General features: G+C 42.1%; 1 protein-coding gene across 6 annotated transcripts in view; it reads left to right on the top strand.

The window, feature by feature from the left end:
* The window catches only part of caskin1 (CASK interacting protein 1), a 119,662-nt gene that overhangs the window by 65,098 nt on the left and 41,593 nt on the right, over window positions 1-12,971 (top strand). The gene's annotated exons all lie outside the window — the stretch shown is intronic.

The raw sequence follows: 12,971 nt of genomic DNA, 5'->3' as shown, positions 1-12,971 counted from the left end.
TACAGTATTAAAAGCTGGGGGATTAGCCCATATACCACTCAGCTCAGAATGTCGTGTTTATTTATGCGTGTGAGAGTATTAAAGGCATGATATTAGGTATTACATCTAAGCACTTTCACCTCTTTGCTCCCATTTTGTCATTGAAAGTATCGCGTGCGCCCAGTACGCGGCTACGGGCCCGTTGGCTCTCATTGGGGAGCCGCCACTTGAAATCCACCAGACGATGGTAAAACAAAACTGCAAACAGAACTGTGGCCCACTTCCATGCAATCTGGTGTGTTATGTAACGGAACAATTTGGAGAGACAGACTTTTGTTTCTTTGACAAAAGGCTGGGGAGACATAAAAAAGGGATTCTCAGTGTGAAAAATCAGGTGATTTGTTGTCTGCAGGCTACAACTGGCGAGAAATCAAAGTGAGTGGCAGCTCACACAGACAGGTGGAGGAAAGGAGGGCCAAAAAAAAAGTCAGGGGTTGATATGGCCGTCATTAAACAGGCTGTGGAGACGACTTACATCACTTTAACGCAATCTAGTGGAAATGCAGTGCAATGATGTTGTTGTTTTTCCCCGTGTTTCACATATGGATCATATTGCAGTCTGAAGGTTAACGCTAAACTCATCGTGCAGTTTATTTTCAGTCGTCCTTGGTTGGTTTGTGGCTGTTTCTTCTGCGAGTATTTCAAAGAGAAATGAAGCCGTGGCTGATCTGGGATTCTGGCTCAGCATAATGTGACAGAAGTGAAGTCTGTTTCAAAAATGCTTCTCATCGTTTTCATAAACTTAATGGTATTTCTTTCATTTGATTTTATAGACCTGATATTACATGTTTGATCTTTAAGTATGTTTTAGCGTCAGTGTGTAAAAGGTGCTTTAGAGTAATGACAACTTAATGTGTTAAAAATTGAAAGTTAAATAGATAAAACTGATAAAATTTCACTTCAATCAAAAGTCAGGGTTCTCCTGGGAACACATAAAACTTTAAAAGTGATTTTATGCTCTATGTCTCACCACAGTTTAATACCAGAGGTCTACAGAGAGGTCTGGTAGCTGTTTGCATCCTGATATGATTTGTAAAACTCTACAAACATGGTTTTAGTTTGTCATTATGGGTTATTGTTCTGAAGTTGAAGGGAAAAGAATCCAGAGTTGCTACATTTTAACCTCCAGCTCTATACATCTTCATCTTTGTCTGTAATAGAGTAGCTTTGCATGATTAGTTGTCCGAAATAATCCCCTTATATCTTCCAATAGGTCTTGGTGTACCTCAGAGACCATGCAGTTTTAGTTCCATTCCCTGTAAGCTATCTCTCTTCTGATTGGCTGTCCCTTGCAACCAAAACATTTATTTTAATTTGAATAGTGGGTGGAGCTTCTGTGCTCGCAGCCAGAGTTGTATGCCTGAGGTGACCGTATTGGGGATGTGGGCTGAGCTTTTGGCTCATTTGTACCTGCAATGATCCCTTGATTTAATGGTCATGTTTAATATGAAATCCACCACGGTTTATATACCTTGATGTCATATACAGCAGCGGTCCCCAGGCCCCGGACTGGTACCGGGCCGTGAGTCATTTGGTACCGGGCCGCAAGAGTTGAGGCTCGGGTGTGAAATTTATGGTTTTCAGGGTTTTCATCCCGTGTTGTAGTTGTGTGTCTTATTTTGAAATAAATATTTACGTGTTACCATAGCGACCAGAGAGTATTAAGGGGCAGAGAGGAGGACGTTACTCTCAATGTTGTTGGCGCATTTCAGGAGGACGCTGCTAATAAAGTTACACAATTACACCATGGATTCGTGTTTATTATTACATGTACAATATACCACAGTTTTTGTCTTGGTCGTATCATTTTTTTTGTGTTTTATTTATCTGCGACATCTTAAAGGCCGGTCCGTGAAATATTGTCTGACATTAAACCGGTCTGTGGCACAAAAAAGGTCGGGGACCGCTGATATACGGGATCACATTTATGGTGCAGTAACCTGTAAACAGCAGAGGGCTTAGATTCTGCATCAAATGCTACCAATTTCAGTGCTCTTGCAGGCTTCTTAAACCCTTCAGCAGACTGTTTCAGACTGTTCTTGCTTCATCCGGTTGTTCAGTGATGATGCGACGAATTCTACTTCCGGGTCTAAAGTAGTCTGCCTTTAATATGGCTTTTGTGTTGTTAACATGTTTAATGTTTTGTATTTTCTTCTATTTAATCTCAAAAAGCTCCTAAAACAGTCAGTGATCCCTGTTGACCTCCCTCGGCTTTTATTACCGCTAATCATTTATTTAAGCTCAGTTTTTAAAACCTTAGGATGTAACTACAGCCCAGCCCATGCAGCAGTATATGAATGACTAACCTCGTATTGTGGATGGATTATCTCAGTTGTTCTCCTGGCTGAAGTTTGGTCCTTTTACAGCATCCTGCCATGTGATTACATTTGTTCCTGACCACCGAGAACACTCACATTAACTTTTATCGAGTGGAAATAAAGTTAGCTTGTTTATATTATGCTAACATAGCTGTGTCGCTAGCGGTCACGTAGCACATCATTATATACCAGCTAGCCCAACTTCAGTAACCCTACAAACGTCACTGCTGTTTAGTTTTCTGTCTTCATTTATGCTGGAAGTGATAACAGAGCTGTACGTTTTAATTTGTTTCCAAAACCCCGCAGTCAGGACATGCTATATTGTATTTAGATAGAAGCTAGCGAGCTAACTTCCTGCTAACTTCTAACTCCGTTAAATGTCATAAATTCCGTTTTCATGGATGCCTGGATGTTAAACTCAATTGTTACACCTGGTAGAGCAGAACGCTGATCATTTTATTAAAGATGAAAGACTTTAGACTGTTTTTCAACTCTCAGTAATGCCATAGTGATCATTTGATATATGGACCTGCAGCGGAGTTTAGACCCAGACACGGCTAGTGACGTCAGACTTAACGACCGGATAGTGTCGAGAATGCTATGGAGCAAGACAAACTGCATTTAGGCACTCATCTAGAAGAAATTCTCCAGACCTTCTTAGGCAGAACAGATTATGAGAGAACTATTTTTCTTCATCCGGATCAGTCATAGGACAGAGGGTGTTTCATACTGTTCAGGCTGTGCAGCCCCTTGAGGCAAGCCTGTGATCTGACATATTGAGCTATACAAATAAAGCTGACTTGACCCGTCACCCTTTATAAACATGCCAAAGGACCTATCCAACAATGACATGTACATTGCAGTGAAATAACTAAAACCATGCAAAAATAAAAAGGAAGCAACATTTTTATCAGATATATCTGTGCAGTTGTCTTATAAAAATCACTTATACTCAAGTTTTCCATTCAAGCCTGGTTATGTGAAACGAAATACTGACTTTAACTAGTTTGATTACAATAAATTTTCTCCTGTACGTTTGTTACATGAGTACAATGTAAAATGCTGAATTTAATGGAATATGGTTAAATGAAAATTACTTGATTAATATACATTCAGTTTATAACAAGCACATTTTCCTTAAAGATTAGCTGCATGAATAAATAAACCATTGCTTTAAGGCAGACATTCGTCAAATGAGTGTCCCAAACGGCATACTGTAAATCCCCTGCTAGCACCTTTTTGCACTTCACAACAATCAATGATGGTAAAAAAAACCACAGCGTCATCTGAAACACACTTCCAAGAAAACAACAAAGGAGAGACGTTATGATATTCTTTCTATGTCTTCTCTTTGTTGTGTTACAGTTATGTTTGAGTTGGGTTTAATGAGGGTTGTAAAGGATTGTGCCGAGGTGGAAATGCAGGCTGCAGGTGCATGTTATTGGGCCGTCAGAATGCGACGGCCATGAAACGATCAGTAAATCAACTTTAAATTCTCCCGGTGACTCACTTCACCCTCATTCACATGCTAGCTCTCTATTCCTCCTTTCTAATATGCACCCTCGCCTGTGAATCATATCCAACAATTCTTGTGTTACTAACAGAACCACAAAAAAACGTAGCCGACCCCTGATGGGAATCAAGAAATTGATAGAAAATTAGCCAAGCTAGCGAGGCTGCTGCAGGAGTGTCTTCGATGTGCATTCTTTCAGATGCATGAACTGCTAACTAAAGTTAGGTTATATCTCTCAGTGCATCCCAACGTGTTACTCTTGGTGGAAATGACAGTAGGTGGAACACTTGCATGGATCTAGATAATTCTGGACTGTATTTGAGAGCCACTTAGTCATTTTTAAATAAAACAATGCTTCCTAAACCAAAACAGGAAACTACATTTTTACATTGAGCCCTACTCCCTGTGATTAACACTCTTCTCATAGAGCTGAGAGGATTGTACTACCAGAAAGCAACATTGCAGAGATTGAGGATAGCTAAGTATCCTGGAATCCCACAGGCAAATGGTAATCAGGAAGAGGCCGCTGGGAAAGCTGCAACCACCAAATGCCAACAGGGTGTAAGGGAATGCCTGAAGAGTCTGTTGAATGGGAAGAACAAGATCAGGACAATTAGCACCTATGCCCTGCTGGTGGTTAGATACCCTCTGGGATGAAAGGGTGGCCAAAGGAGGAGATGGACCAATGACATCAAGACAAGGAAGCACCTGACCATGCATGGAGGGTTTTATTCCAAGTCCAGCATCCTGAGACTGTAGCGGAAGGAAGGAGGCCAAAGACTGGTGAGTGTCACAACCACTATCCAACATAAAACAATAAAGGTCCATGTGTACATCAGGAAGATGGCCATAAGTGATTGTGTGCTTCGTGAATACTTCAGGCAGCAGAAACCAGAGGAAAGACAGGAGTAAGAAGGGGAGCCATCATGGAAGAAATGCATGGAATAGCAGCTGATATTGATAAATAATATCAGCGGCTGGACTGAAAGACAGCACAGAAGCACTAATCACAGCAGCACAGGAACAAGCTCTTAGCACAAGATCCATAGAGGCTGGGTTTTGTCTGTGCAAGCGCAGGCTGTGTAAAGATGCCCCTGAGACAACCCAGCACATAACAGCAGGGTGCAAGATGCCAGCAGGCAGGGCATACATGGAACGCCATAACCAAGTGGCCGGCATAGTGTACAGGAACATCTGTGCCGAGTATGGCCTGGAAGTCCCGAGGTCAAACTGGGAGACGCTCCCCAGGGTGGTCAAGAATGACTGATCTAAGATCCTGTGAAATTTCCAGATATATATGGACAAACTAGTGATTGCTAACTAGCTAGAGAACATCTGAGCACTCAGGGCAGTGACCCCCAACCTTGGCAAGTGGCTCCAACTGATTCCAGGAACGACATCTGAGATCTCTGTCCAGAAGATTGTTGTCCTTGGAAGGGTGCAGGACCCTCTTGCTCCCAGCCCTTTGGTCGACGACCTGAGCTCGAACGATAAAGACTGGTCCGCATGGTGAGTGGGGAATTAACCTTCATGTATCCAGAGTACGTGGACCGATCGACCTTCTTATTTAAGTGATCTCTTGGGTATTTGTATTCTTGTACCATTTCCACCATGCCCTAACCTTGTGGAAAGAGGAGCAGTAGGAGTCCTGAATCTGTGGACTCCAACAGCAACCTAATTTTGCTTGTGGTTACATTTTTCCCCAAATGGCTCCAACGCCTGACCAACCAGTAAGTAAGACCACCCACAAGAGAGGCAGGGACTAACTTCTGAATACCAAAACTATGCGGTTTAAACAGTGGATCTCCAAGCATTTTTTCCTTTGTGTGCCACTCCTCTAGATTAGTTCTGGGCTGGAATCGTTTGCACATTGCAACTATAACCCAGCTCATTTTTGACTGATGCTGTAACAGAATCGCTTTGACTTCGCTGTACTTGTTTTAATTGATGTACACGACAATTCATCAGCATGTACTACTGTAAAAGAAAAAGAAATTAAACAGTTTAGCTCAAAAGACAAAGTGGACAAAAATGTAAATGCATGAGTGAACTTTAATTAAGTTAGAATGCAAGTATAAATATCAGCATTTGTACCAGGAGTTCCCACGAATCCTGAGCGCGCTTGTTTTTTGCTTCTCCTTCCACGGTGGTCCGTCTTTTTTCCGTCAGTCTGGCTCACTCACTGTCACTTCATCCATGATTGTCTACTTAATGCAGCAGGAAACAAGAGAAGATAGAAATGCAAATTCCTTGGAGCTCGACTCATGCCAGCTTCAGCTGGTGAGGATGATTTAAACTGAGCTAAAAAAGACTGCGAAGCGTGCGAAACACAGTGGCCTCTGCAAAGATAAAGATGAAGAGCAATCCTTGCAGAGCAGCGTTCCCACTCTGAGTGAAACTAAACAGTTTAATCTAATTAGTGTGTTTACTGTTATTGCCTGTTTGCCCCCTAATTCCTCTCACAGTAATGAGTACGGGTGATGCTAACACGGCTGGTATGAGGCGCAAATAACTCATGAATATTGTTTCTGAGAGAAATGTATGGGTCAGGATAAATATTGCACGTAATGAGTCTGCATAAACTGATTCACTTTAGATTCATTTGCTCCTCTTGGCAGCGGCTCGAAGACTCCTAATGAACTGCAAAAGAAGAAAGAAGAAGCTCGTGTCATAGCTGGCAACTTTCATCGTCAGTGCATGTGTACAAAACAACGTTTCCAGAGTGAAAATGGAGGCTGGTGTTGCACTGTGATGCTCGTCACTAGTTTGGTTATTTTTAGATATTTTGAAAACGGAGGAAATGAGAAATTAGAGCAAAGGCTTTTCACATGTGTACGATTGACACAAGCGACCTGACAACAACAAACCACTTACCGAGGATGAAGATTCCTCTTTATAAAGCCTGACAAGGAGATGTCCACTGAGACATGAGAGGACATTACAGAAGAGCTGCCATTATGTATTCACTGTAGTGGGTGTGTTTGTGCACGCGTAGAGGTTTGCTGTTGGAAAGTATCACAGAGGACGGAGGCTTTTCTGGAAATAAACACACTGAACATGCTACTTAAAGATATAAGGCCTAAAAACGCTACGATGAATTGGCTTTATTTACTTGGAGCTGGAACTAGAACAAGTCAAGTCAAATCAATACAAATGATTTAACCAAAAAGAGGTTAAATAATTTTATATGGAAGGACGAGCGCAGTATGCACCACTGGCAGGCAGAGGTGGCACCTTTGGTGCAAAAATACTATTTTATACTTGTCAAACTCTTATCTTTGGCATATTTAAAGCTTCATACAACGCGGTTAACAAATGACAACGTTTCACAGGTTAGAATTAAATGTCAATCATATTGATTTAACTTGTGTAATACTCTTGATATTTATAACTGAGTGATCTGTATATATTAGTGCTGTTTCTTAAATTTGTAAACTGGTATATATGTATTATTTAATTAGTTTAATCTGTTACTGTTACTGTCTTGGAGCAACTGTAACCAACATGTTAGGCAAGCTCCTCCTTTATTTCATTTTCACCTTTGTTGTCAAAGTCAGGTTAAACATCTGAGACGTGGTTAACAGGTAATCACATGCACTCAGTGTCACAGGGAGTGGTTTCACTGGTAAAAGAGGAGAATTGGGTTGGGTGGGTTTGCAGGATATCTAGAGCGAGCGGCCAGGTGAGTGTCCGGTGGAGAAGCTGGGCCGTGGATCACAGAAGACACAGGTAGACGGTCAGGTGAAGAATGGCGGCTCGAGCTGGTCCTTAAATACTGGCTCCGATGGTGATGATGATGATGATGATGATGATGATGATGATGATGATGATGACCTGCAGGTAAGATGAGCAAGAGCAGGAAAAAGGAACTCCGCCTAAGGAGGGAAACACCTGGATTTAGAGGCAGGAATGGAAAAACATTCCCCACGAAGTAGCAGCCAGCCTGGACCATGACCGACAAGAGCTAATAATTTCTCTGTACATAAAAAGGTAGGCTCGAAGGCAATTAAATGAATAGTGTGTGTGTGTGTGTGTGTGTGTGTGTGTGTGTGTGTGTGTGTGTGTGTGTGTGTGTGTGTGTGTGTGTGTTTCAGGAGGTAACCTACAGTGAGAGTTAGTAAAACTAAAGGTTTAACATGTCGAGCTTGTTTGGACATGTACACATAAACTAAGCACACGAGCAAACAGAGTTTATTTGTACAGGACTGGTTATTTAGAGAATAGCAGCTCTTTTCAGGTCAGGTCCATGGTGAACTGTACCACATTGGGAAGCAGCCACACGTTTTTCTCCCCTACTTTTAACTGGGTTGTGACCTAACCAGTGTGTGTGTGTGACTGTCATCTGTCAGCTAAGCCTGCTGCAATATTAATAGCCCACAGTGGGCCCACAACAGCACAGGTCCACTGGAAATTCTTCTCAGTCCTTGTAATTATGACAACGACAACGATTTCATTGCCCACAGCAGGCAGAGGAGCTGTTATAGAAGCAGCTCGTTGCCCAGTGGCTCGTTATTGTAGCTGCTGGTGGTTTTAGATTATTTGTGAATCTTCAGGAGCTGAAAATGAAGTAATCAGAGTATTAAAACAGCACATTCTTCTATTGAGAGGGATCACTATCTGTGTATGTGCTGAGCAATGACATTCTTACTTTGAGGACAACACACAAACAATAAATGCAATAAATAACTAAACTAAAAGAATAAAAAGCATAAATAAACAAAGCCGGTATTATGTACAGAAGGGTGTGCGCGGTGCGTTTAATGGCCTGAAAAAAGTAGGAGAAACGAAAGGACCCACACTTTCTGTACAGGCAACGTGACAGACATTGATTAGTAGACAACAGAGACACAGGACGGCGTGATATGTGAGCCAGGAGCTGGCAACAACACACGCACACACATTAACAGGTTTACATGCGGTTTGTCATAGACGCAGCTTGTCTGAACTGCGCGCCAGCAGACGGGAGAGACGAGTGACGAGACAGACTGGCGTCCTTCCTTTCTTCTCTCTCCTCAGTCCAGTGTGTGATTGTTGGAGCGGCGTGCTTCTCGGGAAAGCTTGACAGGCATAAGAAATGTCTCATTACTGAAAATGGGTCAACCCATGTGGCTTTACTGTGTGTGTGTGTGTGTGTGTGTGTGTGTGTGTGTGTGTGTGTGTGTGCGCGCGACAGGTGAAAAGGGCCGGTACGAGGCTCGCAGCAAAACTGCATGAACAGACTGTGTGTGCTTACAGGGCAGAGGAGTTATAAAGCTGATTTGGAGTAAAGGCATAAAAATGAAGAGAAGGAGGGAAAGAGATGCGTTCGTGAGGCTCATAGGAGGAAAATAAACAAACAGGCAGCAGGTGAAAACCCGAGATATTAAAGTGGCCTCCCTGGTGTCTGACATGGATGTAGGATATGGATTCAAGAACAGCGTGCAGTGTTGTCTTTGAGAGCGGGTTGTGGCTTGTGTTGTATTTGTCTTTAGCTGCTAGTGTTTTAAAGGGACACTCCAGCAGGATTTAGCCGTGTGGTAAATACAGAGCTGCAAACACATTACAAAATGTCAGTGTTGTATTTGGAAAGCATGTTTGGAGCCAGACCACACACAGAACTTTATTCAGCGTTGCAGTGTCGTTACATCGATTTTTTGGACAACCTTTGTCTTTACACATTTACAGACGGAGCATCAGGATCTCAAAACCGCAAAAACCTTTCAAAAGAGAGAGAAGTACGACTTTGTGCTAATCTAAGATAACATATCAGAGAATGCAGAATAAATTGAAATGTTTGGAACGTGTTTGGTATTTCCAAATATCTCCCTTTGTTTCCATGTCTATAAGCACACCATCACTACTCAAAGACAGACAGGTGCCTCCATAGTATGAAGAGTGTAGCATAACTGGGTGCACAGTCGTTGCTGGAGGACTTTGGGGCTCAGGAACTGGAAGCAAAAGATGGAAACAGTGGAGAAAAAGAGTTCAAAGAGATGAGGCAGCGAGGAACACCCTGGAGAGGAAGGATGAGGCTGCAGAGAGACGTCGTATCAGCTGCTGAGAGTGAGACAGACGAGGGTTTGGTTTAAATGAGGAAGAATAACAGGAGAAGTGTATGAATATTTCATGGAAGGTTTTACTAGAGTACTTGCCAAAACCAAGGGCTTCCCTCCCCCTAAACATACACCCCACTGACACAGTCTTGAGACCCACACACACACAGACACACACATTTCCTTCCGGCTCAGCCTATTGCAGCATTATGTAAGACTATCCTTTTTTAACCCTGCAGTTAAACACGAATGGAAGAAGACGAGTCGCTGCGGAGATGCAGAGGATGATGACACAGCTTGTTGTCGATGCACACGCCTCACACGGCCACATCCAGAAAGCTTGTCTTTAAAAAGATGTGAATTTCCAGTTTTGTTTCCTTTTTTTGTTGTTGTTTTTTTGTTGTTTTTTTTGGCCTGTCCCGTTTGGCTCTTTTGCATCAGAATTGTTGTCTAAAGGCAAAGAAAGATGCCCAATGGATTTACTTTACCAAATTGACCATCCCAGCCTTGCCGTAATGGTCCATTTGATTCACCTTTTATTGTTCATTTTATTTTCACTTACTGAATACGGGACAGACTTGACTGGGGGAAAGAAGGGGAGAAAGAAAGAGGGAAAGAGAAACAGCTGGGAAGAGGGACGGGGAAGAAGGGCAAAAGACAAAAACCAACAGAACGGGCAGAGAAAAAAAAATGCATATATCAATCACCTGGATCACCTGCTGAGAAAGAAAAAAGAAAACAAGCAGAAGAGAACAAGAGTAATAGAATAAACAACATCACAATGATATATGGGAATATGACAGTAAATACTAAATATTAAACATTATTGTGCAGCACATAAGATCAACAGAACACAGTGTGCTTTGAGGTAGGAGCCAAAAAGGGTGTAGTTTGTGGGTGTGATCACCCGTGTGTACACCTGTGAACATGGACGCGCTTGTTTTTTGTTTTTAAAAGGTTCCTTCATGTAATGATCTGCTAGAGGTCAGTTTTGTTTCCTGTTTCCTGTCCTTTGTTCTGTCTACAGACGACTGTCGTCACTTTGGTTTTTGTGTTATTTCAGTGGTGCTGCTTTCCTTTAGTCCCCAGCTTCAACCTCATAATTTGCATTTACATTTATGATTTCTTTCTGCGACATCATTAAATGCGATACACCCACAAACAAATCTCCAACTACGAGACGAGTTCTTGTGGAGGAAGATGTAAGAGTGACAGACGTGTGCACAAACCTGTAGACAGAAAATGTTCCTTTGTTTTCTTTTTGTTTTGTTAATGATTTCACAGGTGCACCTTGTGTGTATTGTTATTTGGCCTTTTTAATGGTGATATATTGCATCATTTATCCAGACTGAGGTCAAGGACACCCCATAGAGCCGGGAGAGCTGAAAACATGAGGACCCATTGATTTGTGTTATCAGGCAGAGAACGCTGCTTTTACTTTTCTCCTGAACAGAAAAAAACAGACACATTTTAATAGAAAAAGAGCATCTTTAAAACAAATGAGAGGATGTAGTCTGTTACATAATTACCAGTCAGTGAAGCGCCAACTGGAGGTAAAACTCTGGAATCTGGAAATGCTTTATATTGTTATTGGAGTCTCTCTCAGCCCTTTTTATTCACATGTAAGTGCGCATACGTTGCAACTGAAGGGAGATGTGGACGTGCACAAGTTGCTACACGTCAGCTGAATAAAGTGCTATGCAAGTGCTAGAAGCTAACATTGAAGCTACACGAGTGGCTTTGCTGTGCAGATGGATTATTGGCAAATATTAAACCATTCAAATTAATTTTGGGATCACATGATGTGTTAATGTGAATGGTCACACAGACCAACTGTTTATAAATTACCTCTCGAATTCAATTTAAAAAATGGGGAAAAAAGTTGCTGTAAACGTTGCGTCATTCTGCAATCAGTCTACGATTAAATGGGTCAAACGGGCAAATAACTGTGATAAATGGTTCATATTTAACAGAGATTCACATTTAATTATTACATTTGCACTCAGCAACCCTCCTGTTCTATAGGAATACAACCAAAATACAACCAGCTGGAGGCCAGAGTGTGTGTGGTGGGTCCCGCAGTAGAAATGCTCCTCAGCATGAACCAATCAAACTCGAATCACAACCTCTTCACAGGTGCTTCTCGTAAATTCCTGCTTAAAATACTTTGAATCTTTCACGAAGTTAGCTGAAGCTGTCGGATGAATGTGAAGAAACAATCCCTCCGTGTCCAAAACATGTATGATTTCAGCTGCCAGGTATAGTTCAATCAGTTCAGTCTTTTGAGGAAATAGCAAGTGGTTCATCGCACGTCAGAAAACCTGTGAACTCAGCCACTGGTAAAACACCGCCCACTGATGATTTAACAAATCAAGGTTACTAAATGTACTAAACATTTGAAGTAAGCACAAAATAAGGAGGCATTCAAAATATCTCCTTGTGTCTTGTGCACAACGCTGTATGTATTTATATACGTATGAGTCAATCAGATAATGTGCAGATTTCTCAGCTTTCTGTGTGCATGCTCTGATCGGTCACTTCCTGCCAGATTCCTGGTCACCAACACGGTGGTGTCAGACATGTTTAACACCCGCGGTGTAAAACATGCTTAAGCACAGGTTAACGAACGGCTCCGTTCAGGTCACTTTTCTTTGGATCTTTTTTTCTCATGACCTTTTTAGTCCAGTCCAATAAAAGTTAAATATTATTTATTATATTTGTGTGTGTGTTTGAAATTTCATGTGGCTGCATTTTAACAGGAGACACGCTCGCTACCTCGGCTTCACGATTTGTCACGGTAACTGCAGACGCTCCTCGAGCTCGACTGTGACAGTGTTTGACAGCCAGGAGCAAATCAGGCAGAGGAGCGAGGACACACATGTCACAGCAGATCTGAGTCAGATAGAAGGTGTGCATGTTAGGAAGGCTCAGAAACAGGCTGTTTTATCCCTGCTTTCATTTACGTTTGCCTGTCGTCTCCTCCTCAGACGCTCTCTTGGGCTGATACATCAAGGCTGACGTATCGGTCTCATCTGCTTGCTTTTTATCCTTGTGCACAGTCACCGCGTC

The sequence above is a fragment of the Astatotilapia calliptera genome, chromosome 4 (assembly GCF_900246225.1).
Source record: "Astatotilapia calliptera chromosome 4, fAstCal1.2, whole genome shotgun sequence".
NCBI classification, from domain to species: domain Eukaryota; kingdom Metazoa; phylum Chordata; class Actinopteri; order Cichliformes; family Cichlidae; genus Astatotilapia; species Astatotilapia calliptera.
The sequence above is the reverse complement of the archived record's forward strand: the minus strand, read 5'-3'. Positions and strand labels throughout refer to the sequence as shown.